At 46.9% G+C, this 17832-nt stretch overlaps 1 protein-coding gene and 1 long non-coding RNA gene across 7 annotated transcripts in view; one reads left to right on the forward strand and one right to left on the reverse strand.

The window, feature by feature from the left end:
- Positions 1 to 17832, reverse strand: part of LOC128881502 (protein outspread) — a 191538-nt gene that overhangs the window by 42182 nt on the left and 131524 nt on the right. The window lies entirely within an intron of this gene.
- LOC128881504 (uncharacterized) lies at positions 14243 to 17544 on the forward strand. The gene is made up of 3 exons (XR_008458093.1): positions 14243 to 14365; positions 15924 to 16165; positions 16241 to 17544. It is a non-coding gene; the product is annotated as an uncharacterized LOC128881504 (long non-coding RNA).

Here is a 17832-nt window from a genome sequence, read left to right on the forward strand (position 1 = left end):
AAGCTACCTATCTCAGTTTGGAATTAGAGTCGCTGCCTACCCCACCTTCAAGTGAACTGATGACCATAAAGAAAATTTTATTTAGTAGAAATTGAATCTACTGCATTTAGGAAAGGAAGGAAGTTTTGGAGCAATAATTCCAAGGATTAAGCTACCTATCTCAGTTTGGAATTAAAGTCGCTGCCTACCCCGCTTTCAAGTGAATCGGGGTAGGTGCTGTTTCTCAGAAAAAGAAACAAAGCATCGATGAGCCAATGCATTCGACAAGTAACGTTTCTATTTAAGTCCAAAACGACCATAAAGAAAAGTTTACTTGGTAGAAATTGAAACTACTGCATTCGGGGAAAGAAAGGAATTTTTGGAGCGAAAAAATTCAAGGATTACCCAGAAAAGAAAAACAAAGCGTCTCTGAGCCGATGCATTCGACTAGAAACTAGAAAATCGCTACCAATCCCGGTTCGAAGTCAAAACATTGACCACGGGCTTTCGTTCGACCTGTACGACGAGCTTCTTCGATTTCCCTTAACTCTTTCTCTCAGGAGGTATTCGAACGATCTTCTATCGAGAGTAGCGTGCCGGGAGGATCCATCCGTCGATCTCGGCCGTGCGTTCAGGTATGTATATTCATATGCCGCGGCGGATGGAATGCTAGTGATGTCCAATACGCGATCTCGAATGGCGAACGCGGCACGGTGGAAATAGAGGCTGCTGGCTCTTCGTACACACGCATAACCTACGTGGCTGCGTAAACGCGTTACGTTGGATTGCCAGGGACCCTGCACACGTAGCCAACGCTTCCTGGTTGCTCTCATGGGCGTGTCGCGATGACGACTACGTGCGGGGCTGCGACTAGGCGAATTTTTCTCGAGTAATCGAACGGTTGTCGCTGTAATTCTAATACCAAACCGACGATTAAAAGGAATGGTTGCTGCTGCCTCTAGGATGCTAATTCTGCGAGGACTTAGGGAGGACTCCTAACGAAACAATTGCTATATTTTCCAAGATTTAATATAAAATATCAACAGTAATATATATATATATTAGGTGGACTGGAAACTAATGTCGTTTCTGCAATTTTAAATACTTGTCTATCACTCATCAGGTCATTGATTTTTATCGATCTGGCATTGAAAATTTGCACACTAGATGGCAAGAGGCTGTTGATAACGAGGGCGATTACATAATTAATTAAAAATAGAAATTTATCAAAATTTATCAAAATTTATCATTATTTGTTTGGATTTAATGTAAAAGAAACGACGTTACTTTCCAATCTACCTAATATTATTAATCATCCAATTAGACTACACTTTATCAACACATTCGAGTAGTCGCAATGCTGTACTTCGCGTTCGAAAAGTAAAGGAAAGGCGAATCCACGTGGTAATCGAGACTCACTTTCACTCGCGTACTTTTCCAATTACTCAGCGAGGAAGTAATTTATGTTTTGGTTTACGACGAGCGATATTATATTGATCGTGGAACACGAAACTCTCTACCTGTTCCCTGTCCGACGTGTCACGCGCTAATTGGCGGTCAGACGTCCAGATTTCCAGAGGATTGAATCGGTAACGCGTAAGAATGTTTCAATTAAATTTCAAATGGCATTGCGTGACTATCAGGGTCAATATCGTGCGGCCACCGTAATCGCGAGCATGCACTTTCTCATTCCAGAGAATCCTGATGCTTTTGTCGGCTGACGGGGCGGGGAATAGAGCTGAGAAGGGGGGAGAGTCTGGGATAAATCACGATCAATGGTCAGAAAGTGAGGAGGCTAGATGGTTTCGAGGTCTAAAGAATTAAAAATTCGAGGACTCAAGGATTCAAGGATTCCAAGGGCCAAAGCTCAAAGAGTTAGAAGACTAAGTATTAGAAAGTCTGAACATTTAGAGATCTTGCGATTCTAAAGAAGCGAAAGATCCAGAGATCCAAAGATCAAAAAATTCAGGAGACCCAAGAACCAAAAGACCCAAAGATCCGAGTCTCCGAGAATCCCAATGTTCAGAGATACAAAGCTCTGCAAAGATAAAAACTTCGGAAGGATCGAAGAATGAGAGACACGAACCCGAGACTCTGAAGATATCAGTGTTTCAAGCCAGTCGAGTCAAGACTGTTCCTCGACCTAATACTTGTCCGCTAAAGAGCCCAAATCCCTCACATATCTGTGTTTCGATCCATTACGGAAAGGTTGAAACGCGGGACGTTTTTCGACGGTTGGCGAGCGTCTCTCTTCTCGCTGGGCTCGAACGATTTCTATTACGTGCAAGCGCTGCGATCATTACCCCCTCGGCACGGTAATGTTCGGTAATCAGGTGTATTTTAACGAGTAGCCGCGGCGGTTCGCGGCGCGCTAGATGCCCGCGCTCACGCTCGCGCGGCCGCGTTGCGCAGGTGTACATGCAACGCCAGCTGAAATGCCATTTCTGAACAACACGGGATCGTTGCACCCAGCTGAACGAGAGAACTTCCTTCGACAACGAAGAAACCCGCATTTTTCCCCGCCGCGCAATCTCTTATTTATGAGCTGAACGTGCCGATCGGTTAGCGTTTCGACTTCTAGTTGGGCTGCCATTTCTCTGGACAACTTCGATGAGAAGACTGAACAAACTGTGGAAGGAACGTTTCGTTCGACTTCAACCTCTTCGCGCCCTTGGACATGTGGACGTTCAATTTTTTATAATTGTAATTACTGTCAATATTAAAAAGCACGAAAACTTGATAATAACTTATTCATTACAAAGCGAAGCGAACCCATGTTTACCTCTGAAAGAAATCTGATGCACCTAATAATAGCTGTTGTATTTTTTCACTCGAAATATGCTAATTTCTTTTCCGCGGCGCACAAAGTGTTGGCACACTCTGAGAAGAATAGCGTCGCGCTCGAAAAGCCAGCGTATAGGTGGAAACGTAATTATAGTAGTAAATCAGCACAATAAAGTATGCGTGGCTCGTTACACTAATTAGGAGTATCGCATTAGCAGTTCGACGAGTAAGAATGTATAACCGAAGATACGGGGTCGTCGACACGGGCTACCCGTTACAATGTAAATATCGTACGCAACGCACGCGAGGAACGTGCTCCTATTATACCTTTCTCCTTTCCTATTCCTCGTCTCCTCGGCAAGAGTAATTAATATTAATGGGGGTAGGCTCCTGTGCTCTCCATTTTTTTAAACGCAATTTTCGAGCGTTGCCGAGTAAAATTATGAAACTCCGTACCTGATAAAACTTCGTATTTAACGGTTAGAGATAATCGTAGCATCGACACTTGATTGTAACGTAGTTCCAATATTAAATGGCATGGCTACAAGTTAACCCTTTCAGACCTGAATTTTTTTGCTCGTACAAATGTAACTTAATTTTTAGAGTTAACTAAAATTAATATTGGTCTTTCTTCGTGTGCACAAATAAAATGTTGTCTCCTCGATTGTGGGCGTCAGGTCTGAAGGGATTAAAGAACTCGATGTTAATTTTATTTAAACTTAGAGGTCGCGGTATACGATTTTGTCAGGAGTTTATCCAATCTCGCGTGGATGGTTCACGAAAAGACTCGCTGGGAATCGGCCTTTACGTAATCGCGACTCGTTCTTGGAAGTAAACGCGCACACCGTTGCGGATGTAACTAGCGCCAGGCAACGAGTAATTAACGCTACTGTCGCTAGACCAGAAACTCGATATCGTTAGGGCGGAACCGTCCCTCCCACCGACACGTTTTTTGCCTTTTCGTCTTTCGACAGAGTCGCGAGAACGTGAGAAGCGAAACGGTCGTTCGAGGCTGTCGGAACTTCCACAATCGGACCCGCCATCCATCTTTTCAATATCTGCACAGTATGTACAAACTTCGTATAAGTACAGTCTGGCCCTCGGATTGCTCTTGTCCGTTCCCTGAGAAATCCAATCGCCTCTAATGCTTCCCAGCCGACGCTGAACCGTCGTAGGGCTTTCTTCCTTTTGGTCGCGATATATCGATTTCCGTGTCGCGGAAACCGCAGAATCCCCGAACAAGACTGGCCACTTTCGCCCGAAAACTCTGAAACCCGAGACGCCCGGTGTCTCTTGTCGAAGAATAAAGAGGATGTGGTGGTTCGTCATGTCGCCAAAGGGATCACTGTCGTGTCGGCTCGAATTCCTATCAAACTCTGTCTGACCATTAACTCGTCCGTTCCCTTCACTTAGAGGGCAGCAAACACTGGCGAACATGTGCCTGGATTCGATCAAAGTAGATTCAGAAAGCTTTCCCCATTCGAAATTATCGAAGAACCCATTCAAGCCAGAATGTCGCGACAATTTCAGCACATGGCGAGTGTTGGCGCCACTAGGGTGCATACTCGCCGTTCGCTGAAATTTAGAGTATCTATCGAGACTCAACCCACGAGACTTGTTCTATATTATATATTTCGCTGCCAACACTCCGATACCTTTCTTGACACATTCCAGACACCAACAATTCCAAGTACAAGACTCTAAGGCAATATTCCCCCCCGAAAACCCGGAATTTTCTATCAGAAGAACCCCTGAAAGGGGACGAAGATGGAGGAAGGAAGCGAGGGAGAGAGCGTCGCTTTCTCCCAGGATAGACGACGGTCTATCCCACGCGGCGCTTTATTATACTTCATTATCGGGGCACAAATTATAATCCGCAAATAGCGTTTGGCGTTTATGGTGGCAGCAACCATGAAAACTAACCGGTACTCTTTATTCCCGGGCGTATATCGTCGAAGCCGTCGTCGGTTCGAACAATGCGCTCGTCCCACGCCATGCCAGCCCGACTACGCTCCGCTCCGCGCCGAACCGGGCTCGCGTTTGCCCTCTCCTCCCCCTCTGAACAACACGTGTACGGTCCAACGAGCGCGCAGAACGCTCGCGGAATCTAATTTATTGGCGCGAGAAACGAACGCTTAGACAATCGACGAGAAATTAAACTGGCCGCCGCCAAGGCTATCGTGGGCGTAATTGCTGCGACATGGCCCAACGAGTCGATGAATCGACCTCTGGGACTCGCGTATCTGGGGCCCAGGCCCTCGAATTCCGTCTGTCAGGACTGGGGGTACGTGTTGAACCTATTGGTTGTGCTATGTTAAACCCGAGCAGAAGGAAGTAAGTTCTTAGATCCCAGAGAGAAAAAAGTTCTTAACATGGCTTGGGTACCGGAGTTGACAAATATTGGTCGGGCGAGGTCAACTAGGGTCAATTCTACCCTAGACATAACAGTGAATGGGAAAGTTGATAGTTTCGTTGGGAATCGGAGAAATTGCCACTTCTACAAGAGCTAGAGTTGAATTGCGAGAGTTGAGTGGCACAGGGTTAGACTGTTCAGGAGTCCTGAGATTTAAGGGTTGGACTGTTTAGGAGTCTTGGGGTCAAAGAGTTGGACCGTTCAAGAGTGTTGAGATGTAAAAGTTAGGCTGTTCAGGGGTCTAAGGGTTGAACTGTTCAAAATTCCTGAGATCTAAAAGTTAAGCTGTTCAGAAGTCCCGGGAGCTAAGAGGAAATGGAATTTATACCTCCAAAATTAAAAATACAGCTTAACGAATTCAATGTAGACTTGCTCTTAATTCTATGAATCATAAAGATATCCTGTCGTACAAGCGAAAATATGATAAATCTTCGCGAGAAAATGTTTTCGCAAAGTTTTGTTTCCAAGAGAGTCGCTTTCGAGTATTCGAACGTGTCACGAGCAGATTAATCGCGAGGGACTCGATGCACACGCCTCGAATAGATCACCAATCGATAGCTCGTCCCACGAAAATTGAAAGGGACTGGAAATTGAAATAGAAAGATACAGAGGCATTGTTAGAATCGATTTAGAAGTTTCATTAGACGTTGATCGAGCGCTCAATGAATAAGGAGGGTTGTTTCGTAGGCTCCCGTATCGACGCAATCGGAGTTCTGTTTGCCGAAGAGTGGGCTGAATGATTCAAAGACTGATGGAGCGAATTAATCACGGCCAGCCTCGCGGCTGGATAGAACTGGTCGTGCAAAGTATCCTCTATGAAGTCGTTCGCGCCTACGAAAATTCAGAGGAGGCGGGGGCCGAGGGGAAATGAAATGAAATGAATAATTCACAGTGCAACTGTCACGGCTTGCTAATATAATTACGATCCTATCCTTAGGGGGCTCGATACGCGGTCGAAGCTCGTGGGAAGTGGACGAATAGCTCCCCTTGCAAATATTATTCAGCATAAATCGTTTAACACTTCCTCTACCACTGGCATTCAAATTTGTAGCGGTGGCTCTGCTTAGGCTCGAGTTTCTTCGACTCCTGTTATTATTCGAGAGGAAATACATTATTATTGTAGTCAAAGAAAATATTTCCTTAAATTCGATATTATTATTGTATAAATTCCTTTTTATAATTTCCTTTCTTGTAGGCCTGTTTGATAGCATCAGTGTCCGATTCAAGAAGTTACTGGGCCAATTACACCATGAAAAAATTATTTCTTTCTCGACTACGCCACCACGCAAATCCCGCAGGATTTCTTAAATAAATTCTACAGAGGTGCCTCTCCACTTTCAACCGTTGCATAACGGCTAGAGTATCATCGAGCAAAACGATGATTGGAACGAAGAAGCAAAACCGCAGCCGTGAATAATCGATGAAAATTTAGCCATCGACGGATAGCCGAGGATCTATAATATCGCGAGTGGAGAGACGAACGCGGATACGATAGCCGGTTCGATTAGTCGAGCTCGTATAGTACGGTATGCGACGAGAATCGACGACGGTACGAACGTCAAGAATCGCAATTAAAGGATCGAACGTAACGGATCGTTTGCGAGAGTTTTACGATCCATGGATCGGAATTATCGCGCTGGATTGGCGCGTTTAATTATCGACGACGATAAAACCAGCATTCCCCTCCCTCCTTCCCTAGCCTCCCTTGATCACTCTACCCGGAAATTAAAATAAATCGCGATGAGATTACGCCTAAGTCGGTGTTTAATGGAATTCCTATCGTTATCGGTGGCTGTAAGTACCCCGCATCCGGTCAACCGCGATTGGAATCGACAACTTCTGGAAACCTCGATATCCATGAATGACGAGTCTCGTCGATTTCGAGATTGGCTTATCAGAGCTCCTAAAGGAATGATTTTTCAGAAGGCCGGAGATAACCAAGGCAAACAGCTGATGCAAGTTACGGTTTCTGTTGACTGGGGGTAGGTTGCAGCATCGATTGCAAAAGCGATCGCGATATAAGATTATTCCATTGATCTTGGAGTACGGATACAAATTCCTGGTCCTTTCGTTCTGAACTATAAGCATATCGCTACATTCTAGAAAATAAAGAAAATCAGTCCCGATCTTAAACGAGATAGCAGCAATTGTCCCGAAATGGCGCTAATAGAATTATCGTTGCGATGGAACAACGATGAACGTTGACGCGAGACAGCAACGATTGGACGCCGAGATCGGTAATTGTCGATCGCTAGTGCCTGTCCCAAAGGTACCTGCCCGCGTTTGCCAGCGTGTAACGCCGTTGTTGCGCAATCGTGCGCAATGTGCGATTACCCACGTGGACAGCTTTACACTCGCGAGTTTTTACACGCGTTCAAGTTTTTCGGTGTCTTTCGACGCTTGACGTAACGCGTGACTTTCACTCGCTCCGAGCCCGTTTGTAGCCTAAGTACGCGATCGTTTCCCCGTTGGCGACTCGATACCTCGTGCTGTCTTCGACGAGTCGCTGCTTACCGATTCCTAGGTTCCTCGTCCACGTGTGTATTTTAAGCTTCAGCCAAATTCGAGTGGTATTAGTCTGTTGTTTTTGTAATTGGAGTAACTATGCAATACATTCATAATAATACGTACTATTTTAAATAATAAACGACGAGCTCGCGTTAATTGTTTGCGACTAATCGCTACAGATATTGGAGTCGCGTGATAAAAACACTCGAGTATGTTTTTCTAGGCCTCTTACGTGACCGAATGGCTACTGTTATCTCGCTTTCATTAATCGATATCGACTACTACGGTTGTTCGATCGAAGACTGAGCGTTTTCAATGGGAGCCAAAAGATACGTGCCTTATTGATGGCCTCGTGAATATTTAACGATTGCAATGTTCTTTGTAATAGTTCATGTCCCGAATAAACTTCTCCGAATTCGTAATCAGAATCGTGCAAAATACACCAGAGTGACCTGCGATTCCTTATCAGCGACAGTGTATCAATATGACCTATCGTCGACAGCACTTGCAACACACAAGTAGAAAGGGAATAATAGTTTTGAGAACGAGTTATGCATTCCCAGACACGTCCACTTATTTTTATGCAAATGAGTCGATAGGCTCTTGCCACTGGAATTTTAATCCACGGCTCCCAGCTGCTCCCAGTCGCTAAGTGCCTCGCAAACAAAGAAGAAAGTAGCGATGCGGGGGCGCGAGTGCTCTAAAATGCGAGGAAACAAAATCGACCGAGTACTGTCGGCTCGTACCGTGCTTCTTTTTATCGAGCTTCCTTTCCTCGAGATTGGGTCCGCAAAGGAAACCCTGAAAACTCCCTATTCGTGGGCGTCGATTTGTCTCTGCGTTTCAACCAACCCCCTCCCGCCCCTCTGTGCATAGGGGAACAATTCAATTGCCGGTTATCCCAGCCAAGAAGCCTCGTTTCACCTACCGACGCGACGTCCACGTACGTTTAATAACAGACAACGGGGGACGGTTGGCTCGACTTATCGATCGATCGTCGCCGCTCCTCCAGGGCCCATTGTAATTTCGCCATTAGCTCTCCGCGCACAAAGGAGGATAACACACGTACCGACGGTTGCGAAACCAGCTTCTCGATATTATCTCGCGGGGACGATTACGCGCAAATACGCGCGTACTTTCTAATTGCGAGAAGCCTCCGCGGATTCGCGCGACTCCCGTCGCCTCGACCCCGTCGTCGTTGTACGTGATAAGTGAAAATACCCGCGAACCCGATCGTCGCGACGATCGATTCCCAGGAATCGATCCTCGTTGCGCACGATCGGCCCCGGCTCCGAGAAAAACCAGCCGACGTTGTCGCGAAACTTTCTCGGTCTCGGTTTAGAAAGCAGCGAATTTTCTCCCTTTCGATGCCCGTTGGATAGGAGTTTGCAGTACTGGTCGAACGAAGATTACATTTTTTTCGCGAATTACGGTTAAATGCAGGGGAAGCCATTGTGGCAAGTTTCGTGATTTTCTGATGGACTATTCCTGAGGTATACGAAGCCAAACAGGGCACAACTTGCATGCATACGTAGAAATAGGCATGAACATATCCGAATGCATAGAATTTTATACATAGGAGTCGATATACCAAGTTTCGTGATTTTCTGATGGATCATTCCTGAGATATACAAAGCCAAACAGGGCACAACTTGCAGGCATACTTATAAATAGGCATCGAACACATCCGAATACACAAAATTCTATACACAGGAGTCGAAACACAAAGTTTTAAACGAAAGAACGACCACTCCTAAAATATACAAAGCCGAACTTGCACACATACCTCCATACGGACGCAAACAGACAGAACCCTAGGTATAAAAGTCATCCCGTCAAATTTCACAACAAACCAGACCCTGACACGCATCCACCCCCGCGAAAGCACCTTCGGAATCGGTTGCACTCGACTCGCATTAAATTTCGCCAAGAGCAGCCGGGAAAGAGAGATCCAGCTCGATTAATTTCCCAGCAGAAGAGTCGTGTCCCAGAGAAAGTATAACTCGAACCCTAGGATAATTACTATTATTACCAGCGACTTTGTTGCCAGCGTCGGGAGCACGGTTGACTCTTATCGGTAATTACACGGCGAGAATGTAAATGACGAAACGTTCGCTGCATCGTCGTTTTTCCGCTGTCTCTCCTTCTCTGGGCGCGAGATGAAGGATCGTTACGGGGGTCGAAGAAACCGCGCCGATAGGGATCGGCCTCGCCGCGGATCGATTGGAGATCAGAAACCGATTTCCGCCGTCGCCGATCGGAAACCGTCGATAAGAAAATGGCAGCCTGGCACTTCTGACTGTTCGTTTAACTGTCGACGGACAAGGCTCGATTTCGGTGTCCAGGGACGCTGGGATAACAGTCCGCCATCGAGAATAGTAATTTCGAACCGACTGCCGCCAGCCTCGTTTTCGCTACCCCGCTTGAATTATAGTCGTCCGGAGATTTATGACGAAATGGTTCGCTTATTAGTTTAACGGGGAACACCTCCTTGGCGCAACGCAAACAAATAAGAAACACGAAATGAGAGGAATAAGAAACGGGACGGCTGGAATATGGAAATGTGCGTAAGTAAAGGGTGTATCCCAATATCGAGTCCTCCTAGTCCTGTCACAGAGTTGGCAACGGTAACGATTAGTTTTAACGCCTCGGAAATTGAAATCTAACGTATTTAAGTCTCGAGTCTGACAACTCGGCTGACTTCAATTTGGTCTCTACTCCATGGGTGGGATTTCAATCCTCCCTAGAAGACATCGCGTGGAGGAGTTCAGCTAAAAATCGAAGAATTTCTAAAGAATACTTCACGCTCGTCTTGAATAGAGGGGGGACGTCAGCGAGACTCTCGACGAGAATTACAAATTGAAATGTCAGTCTGGCCTCCTCCCCCGCGCCCTTTAAACCAACCGGAAGGAAGATATCTGGTGGGAAGAGAGAGAAAACGTCGCAAGGGAGGCGAGAAAAGAGCCGAGACAACGAAGAGGAGCCCTGCAGCGGAGAAGAAAGGCGTGACAACGACTGCACTTAGCATAACAATATTTACTACTAGAAGAAACTTGAGAGACTTGAATATTCTATGCGATGGCCTCGCCCATGCCTTGCGCAACCACTCGCGGCCCGCGTATATAATTATGCGTCGGGGATGGGACAGGACCGTTGTTCCGTACGTCGGCGTCGCGAGGGCCGTGGAAGAATGTCTGCGATTGTTTAAATAAAATAAAGGCGAAGATTATATACACGGTTCGAGCCAACTTTCCCGTTGACGTACCAAAACGTCCTGTGTTCGAGCCAAGCGAATTTAAAAGATCTAGGTTACTTTGCGAAAAATCATTTCCGTTCTTAAGGAACCTCTTCAAGTATACCCACTATTTTCCTCCAAGATGGAAATTTGTTTAGGTGAATACTAACTTTCACTGAAAACAGGGCCTGTGCCCTTTCCAGGTTTAAAAAGCAAATCCTCCATCCCAGGAAACCAAGCTTGCAAGCATTAGAGAACCAACCAGGAAGCGTCCAGAAACGCACGAGTGGAAGAATCGTTGGCGAGATCGGTTGGTGCGAAACAAAGCCCGAAGGTTCTCTCCCCGAAGTGCGTCGATACTCCCTGGTTCGTCCTCTTCTTGCCAGGATCGTTCCTGTCGGCCGCACCAATAGGATAAGTAAGGGTAACTACGTCTCAATAGCCGGCGCATCGCGGTAGACCGAGCACCGCGACTCCTAATATGGAATTGCTCTGCAACAACCATCGAGGCAAGGAACACTATAGAGTAGGGTTCACAAATATTGGTCCACCGAGGTCAAGCAGGGACAAGTCTACTCTGAATGAATGGAAAAGTGGGTGGGTTTCACCGGAAATTAGGGTACTGGACACTTCTGCACGGTGAACTCTGGAGTTTCCTTGGATTCGTAGATGGTACTCGTACTCTCTATTTATTTAGTCCATTGAGTGGTAAATACCAGAGAGCCCTGCAAAGTATTAGATACCCTCTCCAACTTCCTCCTCGATGCAACGCTTCCTAACGCAGAACGTTGCCTACCAAAAATTCCTTTTTCCACCTCGCCTATCTGTATTATTGGCTGACCCTGGCCGACCGATACTCTTGGATCTCGCTATAGCAGCACGAGATGAGCGAAAAAAAGGCGAAGGAAGCGCGAAGAGAAGTCGAGAAGAAGTCTAGGAGCTAGAAGGAAGAAGTCGAGGAGCCAAGGTGGAGGAGCCCTCGGAGCACGGGCAAAGAGTACCTACTGTAAATTATTATTCCAGCTAGTTTCTTGCCCCGGGACTGTTGGTAGTCTACCTACTGCCACGCGGTTCGCGCTACCTATCTTCGAACCTATCCGTAGCAGAAGCGCCTCTGTCCTGTTTTCTCCAACGTCGGGGCGTCTCTCCGTTCCCCGTGATTCTCGGCAAAGAAGAGGGCCCCGTCTTCGATCACGGTTACCGGCCAGGCCTGCCAAGCATCGCGGCAAAAAAATACTCCCCGAGTTGCTTGGCCGCGGTGGAAACCGGGAACAACGATTTCCACGCGGCGTAACGCACCGCCGACGATCGCCTTTCCGGCGAAACTGTCCGGGCGTAGCAGGAAATCCGCGGCTGAGAAAGAGGAACCCGTGGAATTCTGCTTTCTTGCCGGCTACTCGGGAATTACCGCGTTTTTTTCGCGCTCGGGGGATGCCGAAGACGTCGGAAGGGGACAATGCGAGCGTTTCGTCGAGGATTCGAGGGCAACACGCGATTGCTACTCGAGGATCGATGGGGATAGGCGAGGAATAAGAGTAAGGAGTTGGAATTTGGACAGGACACGAAATTATGAAGTTTCTTATTGGATTTATTAGTAGGATTTATTAGTGAGATCAGGTCTTGGACTTCCTAGTAGGAAATGGAGCTTTTCTCTCATCGGCACTCTGAGTAAGGGCAGGAATTGCCCCTAAAGCTACCACTGGTGGAAAGATCGGTGACAGTGGGATGTACGTACCTGCAACAAAAAAGAAAAATATGATTAGAATCAAATAATCTATCGCCAATTTAAAATAATTTATCTTGAGAAATTCTTGCAAGCAACGATATCAATTATACGAGAATAACGTTCTCAAGAGGAAACCTCTAACAAAGACACCCGCCTGAAAGTATTCCCTAAAATAATATCAGTCTCAAATTCCCTCGTCTCCTTTCATAGGACATCCGGTCCCTGTTTCTGGGAGCACCTTGTATACACGCACGGGAGGACAAAAGTCGATCCGTTGCGCAACGGCGCGCGAATTCGCGATGACTTCGAATCGTTAGCGAGCGTGTATCGCGTGTCGGCTCGTTGTTCCAACCGTGATTCATCTGGATCCGAGGAGAGCACCTGCAACAACGACGACTCCTCTTGCCCGGATCGTGACACAGCCAGTCCTCTATTTTCACCGTTACGCAATCGGAGATAGTTACGTCGCGAGCAGAGCCAGGGAATCTTCTCTTCCTGGCCGATCGGCTCGACTAAATAGCTCCGAGGCTCGCCGAGCAAATGTCGTGCGAATCCCGCCGCTCGTTTTCATCTTCTTACGCGTCTGGTTGCGTCACCTATCCGTGGGCTACGCGATCGGAGCATCTGCGTGAAAGAAACCATCGATGATGCCGAGTGTAGTCGAGACGAAACTTGGAGAGTTTACAGAAATATTGCTACGTCGTAAACCGAAGGGTACAGAAATTATTATTGGTGATCGAGTGCCTTTGGAGCATCGGCGTCCTATAGATATCGAGTCCAAATTTATCTTGATACTCGTGCTACGCTCGATCTTGGATACACCGCGCCTAGGATTTACAAATATACGCGACAAAAAGCATAGAAAAGTCCTTTACTGCTTCGCGATCCAAAGCTTCGCTACCTAGATATAAACGATTCAAGTTTACCGTTGCGACTCCGGCGCGCGCCATCCATATCCCAGTCAGCTGATCGCGCCACTGCGTGAGAACTTCAACTGCTCGTATCTCGACAACGAAGCCTTCGTTTTCAAAATGGAAAAGTACTTTTCGATTCGTATAAGCGCGAAGAATCGATCTTCGGATCTTCATCGCTAATATCCTGTATCAGCTTTCGAGACCGACGAAATCGAAGGGAACGCGTGTTAAACTCGAAGACCACCTGCAGGGATCGGAAATGGTGCGAGAAACCGTCAGTTGGGAAGCACTGTTCCAAGTAATGCGCGCGTGGACCAAGGATAAGAGAAAGCGAGTCGGGGGATCGGACAATGCTGAAGAGAAAAGGAGAAAGGAGATCCTGGCACGCGGAGAGAGTGAACCTGGACGCATCTTGGCGATTACTGATTACCAAAGCGATTTGCACCGTCCGCCCGACGGACGATTAATTTCTGTAATGGAGTCGTACCGCGGGTATCATTGCTCATAGTTAATCCACTGCCCATTAGCTCGATTCTCGATATTGAATTCGCCTCGATATCGAACCACCGAACGGAATCACGTTCGCCTGGTAGTTTCCTATAATTCGTTCAACTACCTGCGATTTGTACCAACGCTTGCCAGGCTGAGTCTTTTCATTTTTGTTTCAGACTCGCCCTTCGTAGCTCAAGAGCGGCTGGGGTACTTTCTACATCCGTGAATAATTAAATTACGCCAATGGAAATTCGTTTTCCTTCGTAACGAAAGCATCTCGCATCCCTTCTAAAAATACACGGACGAACGGTACCGTAAGTACTTTCGTTCGATTAGGCATCCAGGATCCACGCTCCATCAAACGTCGTCTCCATATGTAACACCTACGCGAAGCTAGGATTGATGCAACGCGGGATTAGCGTCATCCATTACGTTCATTACCGGGAACATGTGCTCGATAACATTTTTAGACGCCACGGGTGGCAAATGAGAAACGGTATCGGCGGATTAGACGTTGGTCCATGTGGCGTTCTAAACAGAGCGTTGGAGGAACATTGGGAAACACTGGTCCCCGTCTTTCGATTCGCGTGCTGGCATTAATCGACGGCGATACTTTAACGACACTTTAACGACGCTTTAACGCGCCATGGTTCCAACCTTGCCACCAAGAGGAGTCAGGTTCCAGGCGTCTTGCAAAATAAAATTCAAAATCTGTATGTTTGCGATCTCCCTATAACTCGTCCTACCTTCATCCGATTCGAATGTAATCTTTTTTTCATTGCTCCTCGTGTTCGGTAGGAAGATACGAGCTACTTTATTTGTAGAAATACTGTAATCATTCTCAATGATTACAGAAAATAATCATTACCAGATTCAGGAGTCCATTGTTATCCAGACGAATATATTTGAATCCAAATAAAAATAGTAACTTTGCTCATCTCTGATTTCACGGTGAGACCAGGCTCAGCTTTTTGCGTGGCCCGACGCGTTTCAATGTAGCCTAATTGGCGCGTCCGCGATATTTTACCGTGCGCCACTTAATATCTCGTTTGCCAGGGCGAATCCGGTGCAGCGTATTAAGACCGGTGCACCAACCGCGGAACGGAGCCGCATCTCGTCCTCAGCCTCCCCCTCGCGTGTCCCTCGGCCCTTCGATTGATCACCGGCGACTTATTTCCCGCCACAGCCGGGAAAACACGCTTCCAGGTACGCACCGTGCCGTGTAATATATTTTTGATTGTATTTAGATGCGATTTTAAACGCCAGCCCTAGCCGTTCTGGACGTTCATCAATTTCCTCGCCCGTTCCCTCTGTTAGTGCCGCGCTGGACGCCTCGCGACCGATTGTCTTGGTCGATTTCGGTGTTTCTCGAGAAGGATTTTCACGTTGTCGTCGTAAACGGTGTTTGCAAGGGAACGGAGGGTAGAATTAGAATTGGTAATTAGAATTGGGACGTAATTCGCAAGTGCTCTACATACCGAATTATCCAAAACGTTCAAACAATTCACTCGAACCTCGACCATACACCAAAGTTTCCATACCCCCGTTTCTTAAACACTCCGATAATTGCCTGCTCGAGGATAATGGGTCTACGTCTACACCCCCTCGATGTAGGTCTAGTACGGTCCACGTAGATCCAGCTGGGGTCAATCTAGGTCCATTGTAGCCGCGTCGAATTCAACGCGGGTCCAACGCAATCTAGGTCTATCTAATCTCGTAGCCCAGATCCACTTGAACTCGGGTCAAGTGTAACCTAGATCCAGCGGTGTCCGACACCGACACTCGCACAGAGCCCTAACCCCGATCGATTCCGACGTTAATTCATCTCCGTCTTCGCTCTCGTACCGTAATAAGTAACTTTCGTGATCGAAGGGAGGAGCGGAACAACTCCAGGCGGTTTTTTTCCCCCACCGAGCAGACGATGCCGAGGCAACATAACCCCGAGCGTTTTCCAACTATATGCACCCGATTACCAGGAACAAGACCGGCGTTTCTTGTTTCCACCGCAGAGAGAACGAGCGTGTTCCGGCTCTGACCGATGATGACGACGGGGCCATCTCGCCGGGTATCTGGGCTCCTCCTCGATCCCAGAGACGAAGGTAACAGCTAACGCGGTACGTAGCGCAACCATCAACAACGGAGAACGATGTGATTTATGGAATTAATGGACCCTAATCCTCGGAACACAGGGACGGTAACCAGACGCACGACTTCGTCAGCTACTTCTTAGCCCGGTGCAAATTGCAATAATCTCCTCGGTTTCGAGATATTGCGAGACGTTCGAGGACTGTTTATCAGCATCCACGGACGATGGCGAACATGGTCTCGGGAACTTGATTGCAGGGTAGGAGATGACCATTCGAAGAACCCGAAGGGATGGGAGAGTGATCTGTTAACCGACGATGGAAGCCAGACTGTTTTAGACGTTCCACGGACGACCTATCTTTGGTGACGATGAACAAAGAAACTCGGGTACCATTTCGATCCTTCGTGAGGATTCCCATCGAGGGAAGGAAGAAAATCACTGGACATGTTGGATTTCGAGGAAGAGAAAAGTGGACCAATTTCAGACTTTCGATGGACGGTTTGTTATAGATTATAAAGACTCTGTTGGAGGAAATAACTACTCTCCAGTTGGTCCATGTTGGAGTTCACGAGAGAGGAAACTGAAGCCATATAACATAGAATATTAAATTTCAAACATTCGACAAGCAGTTTGTTGAATTTAGATCTTCCTAGACAAGCTGCTGATCGTGGAGTACTCGACGTGGATTTTGTCTAAGAGAACAAGGAACTTAACTAGTGGTCTAACCGTGAGAAAATTTGAGGAAGGAGAACAACAGAGATCGCAAGTGTTGAATCTGGAAAACAACTGGACCGATTCGAGCCGCGACTTTCGGTCGGATTGTTCGCGATAGCCGATGCGTTGCGGAAGATACGCTTCGTCACGATATCTCATCGGGAGGCTGAAGAGTAAACAAAAATGTCGGCCAGGAGAGATACATGAATCGCAACAAAGTATAAAGCGTGACAGTGATCGACGCCGGGTGCTTAGTATCGACCTGCGCCGGCTCGACGTCAAGAAAGTCGCGGGGCTAAAAGATGCGGGACTTTTCCCAGGCGTGCGGGTATGTATTAGAGCGTTTGATGGAAAGGATGAACTTAGCTCACGGTTATTTAACGGGGAAGACAGATTTCGTGCGAATGCGGTCTTTGGAGTAGAAAGTGAGCGATGAGCGATGCTTCGGGAAGCTAACTTTGACGAAGTATCCATTGAGCAAACACCGGTGATTATGGCGATGAAGGGCTGGCCATCTCGCCTGATATTCACTACTACCATTAGTGTGCTGAATAAATTAATCATATCGCAAGTTTAACAATTCCAAATACGCGTCTTCGAATATCCAGCGACCTAAGTCCTAAGAATTAATGCTGGTACATAAATTTGTAACATTACTGACGAATATTTTTGGGCTACTCCCTCTTATTAATTTTATATACCGTTAGATGAAAGCTACATCTGCATTTATGCACTCTGCAATACCTACTTGAATTTAGCTCGTGTATAATAATTAAAAATAAAGATCTTCGCAAAAACGACCAAACATACCCTGTCATACATAGCAGACAGCCTTCGCGAGCCCTGTAACAAAAAGCACCACCCACGTTTGGCAAATTCTTACTGTCACGACGATTACTCTCAAAACCATGAATCTTCGTATCGTCTTCCTGTCACACAAGCAAAAGTCTTTCCTATCCTAACAAATCCCCGATCCTCAAC

Source organism: Hylaeus volcanicus, chromosome 8 (genome assembly GCF_026283585.1).
Source record: "Hylaeus volcanicus isolate JK05 chromosome 8, UHH_iyHylVolc1.0_haploid, whole genome shotgun sequence".
Classification (NCBI taxonomy): Eukaryota; Metazoa; Arthropoda; class Insecta; order Hymenoptera; family Colletidae; genus Hylaeus; species Hylaeus volcanicus.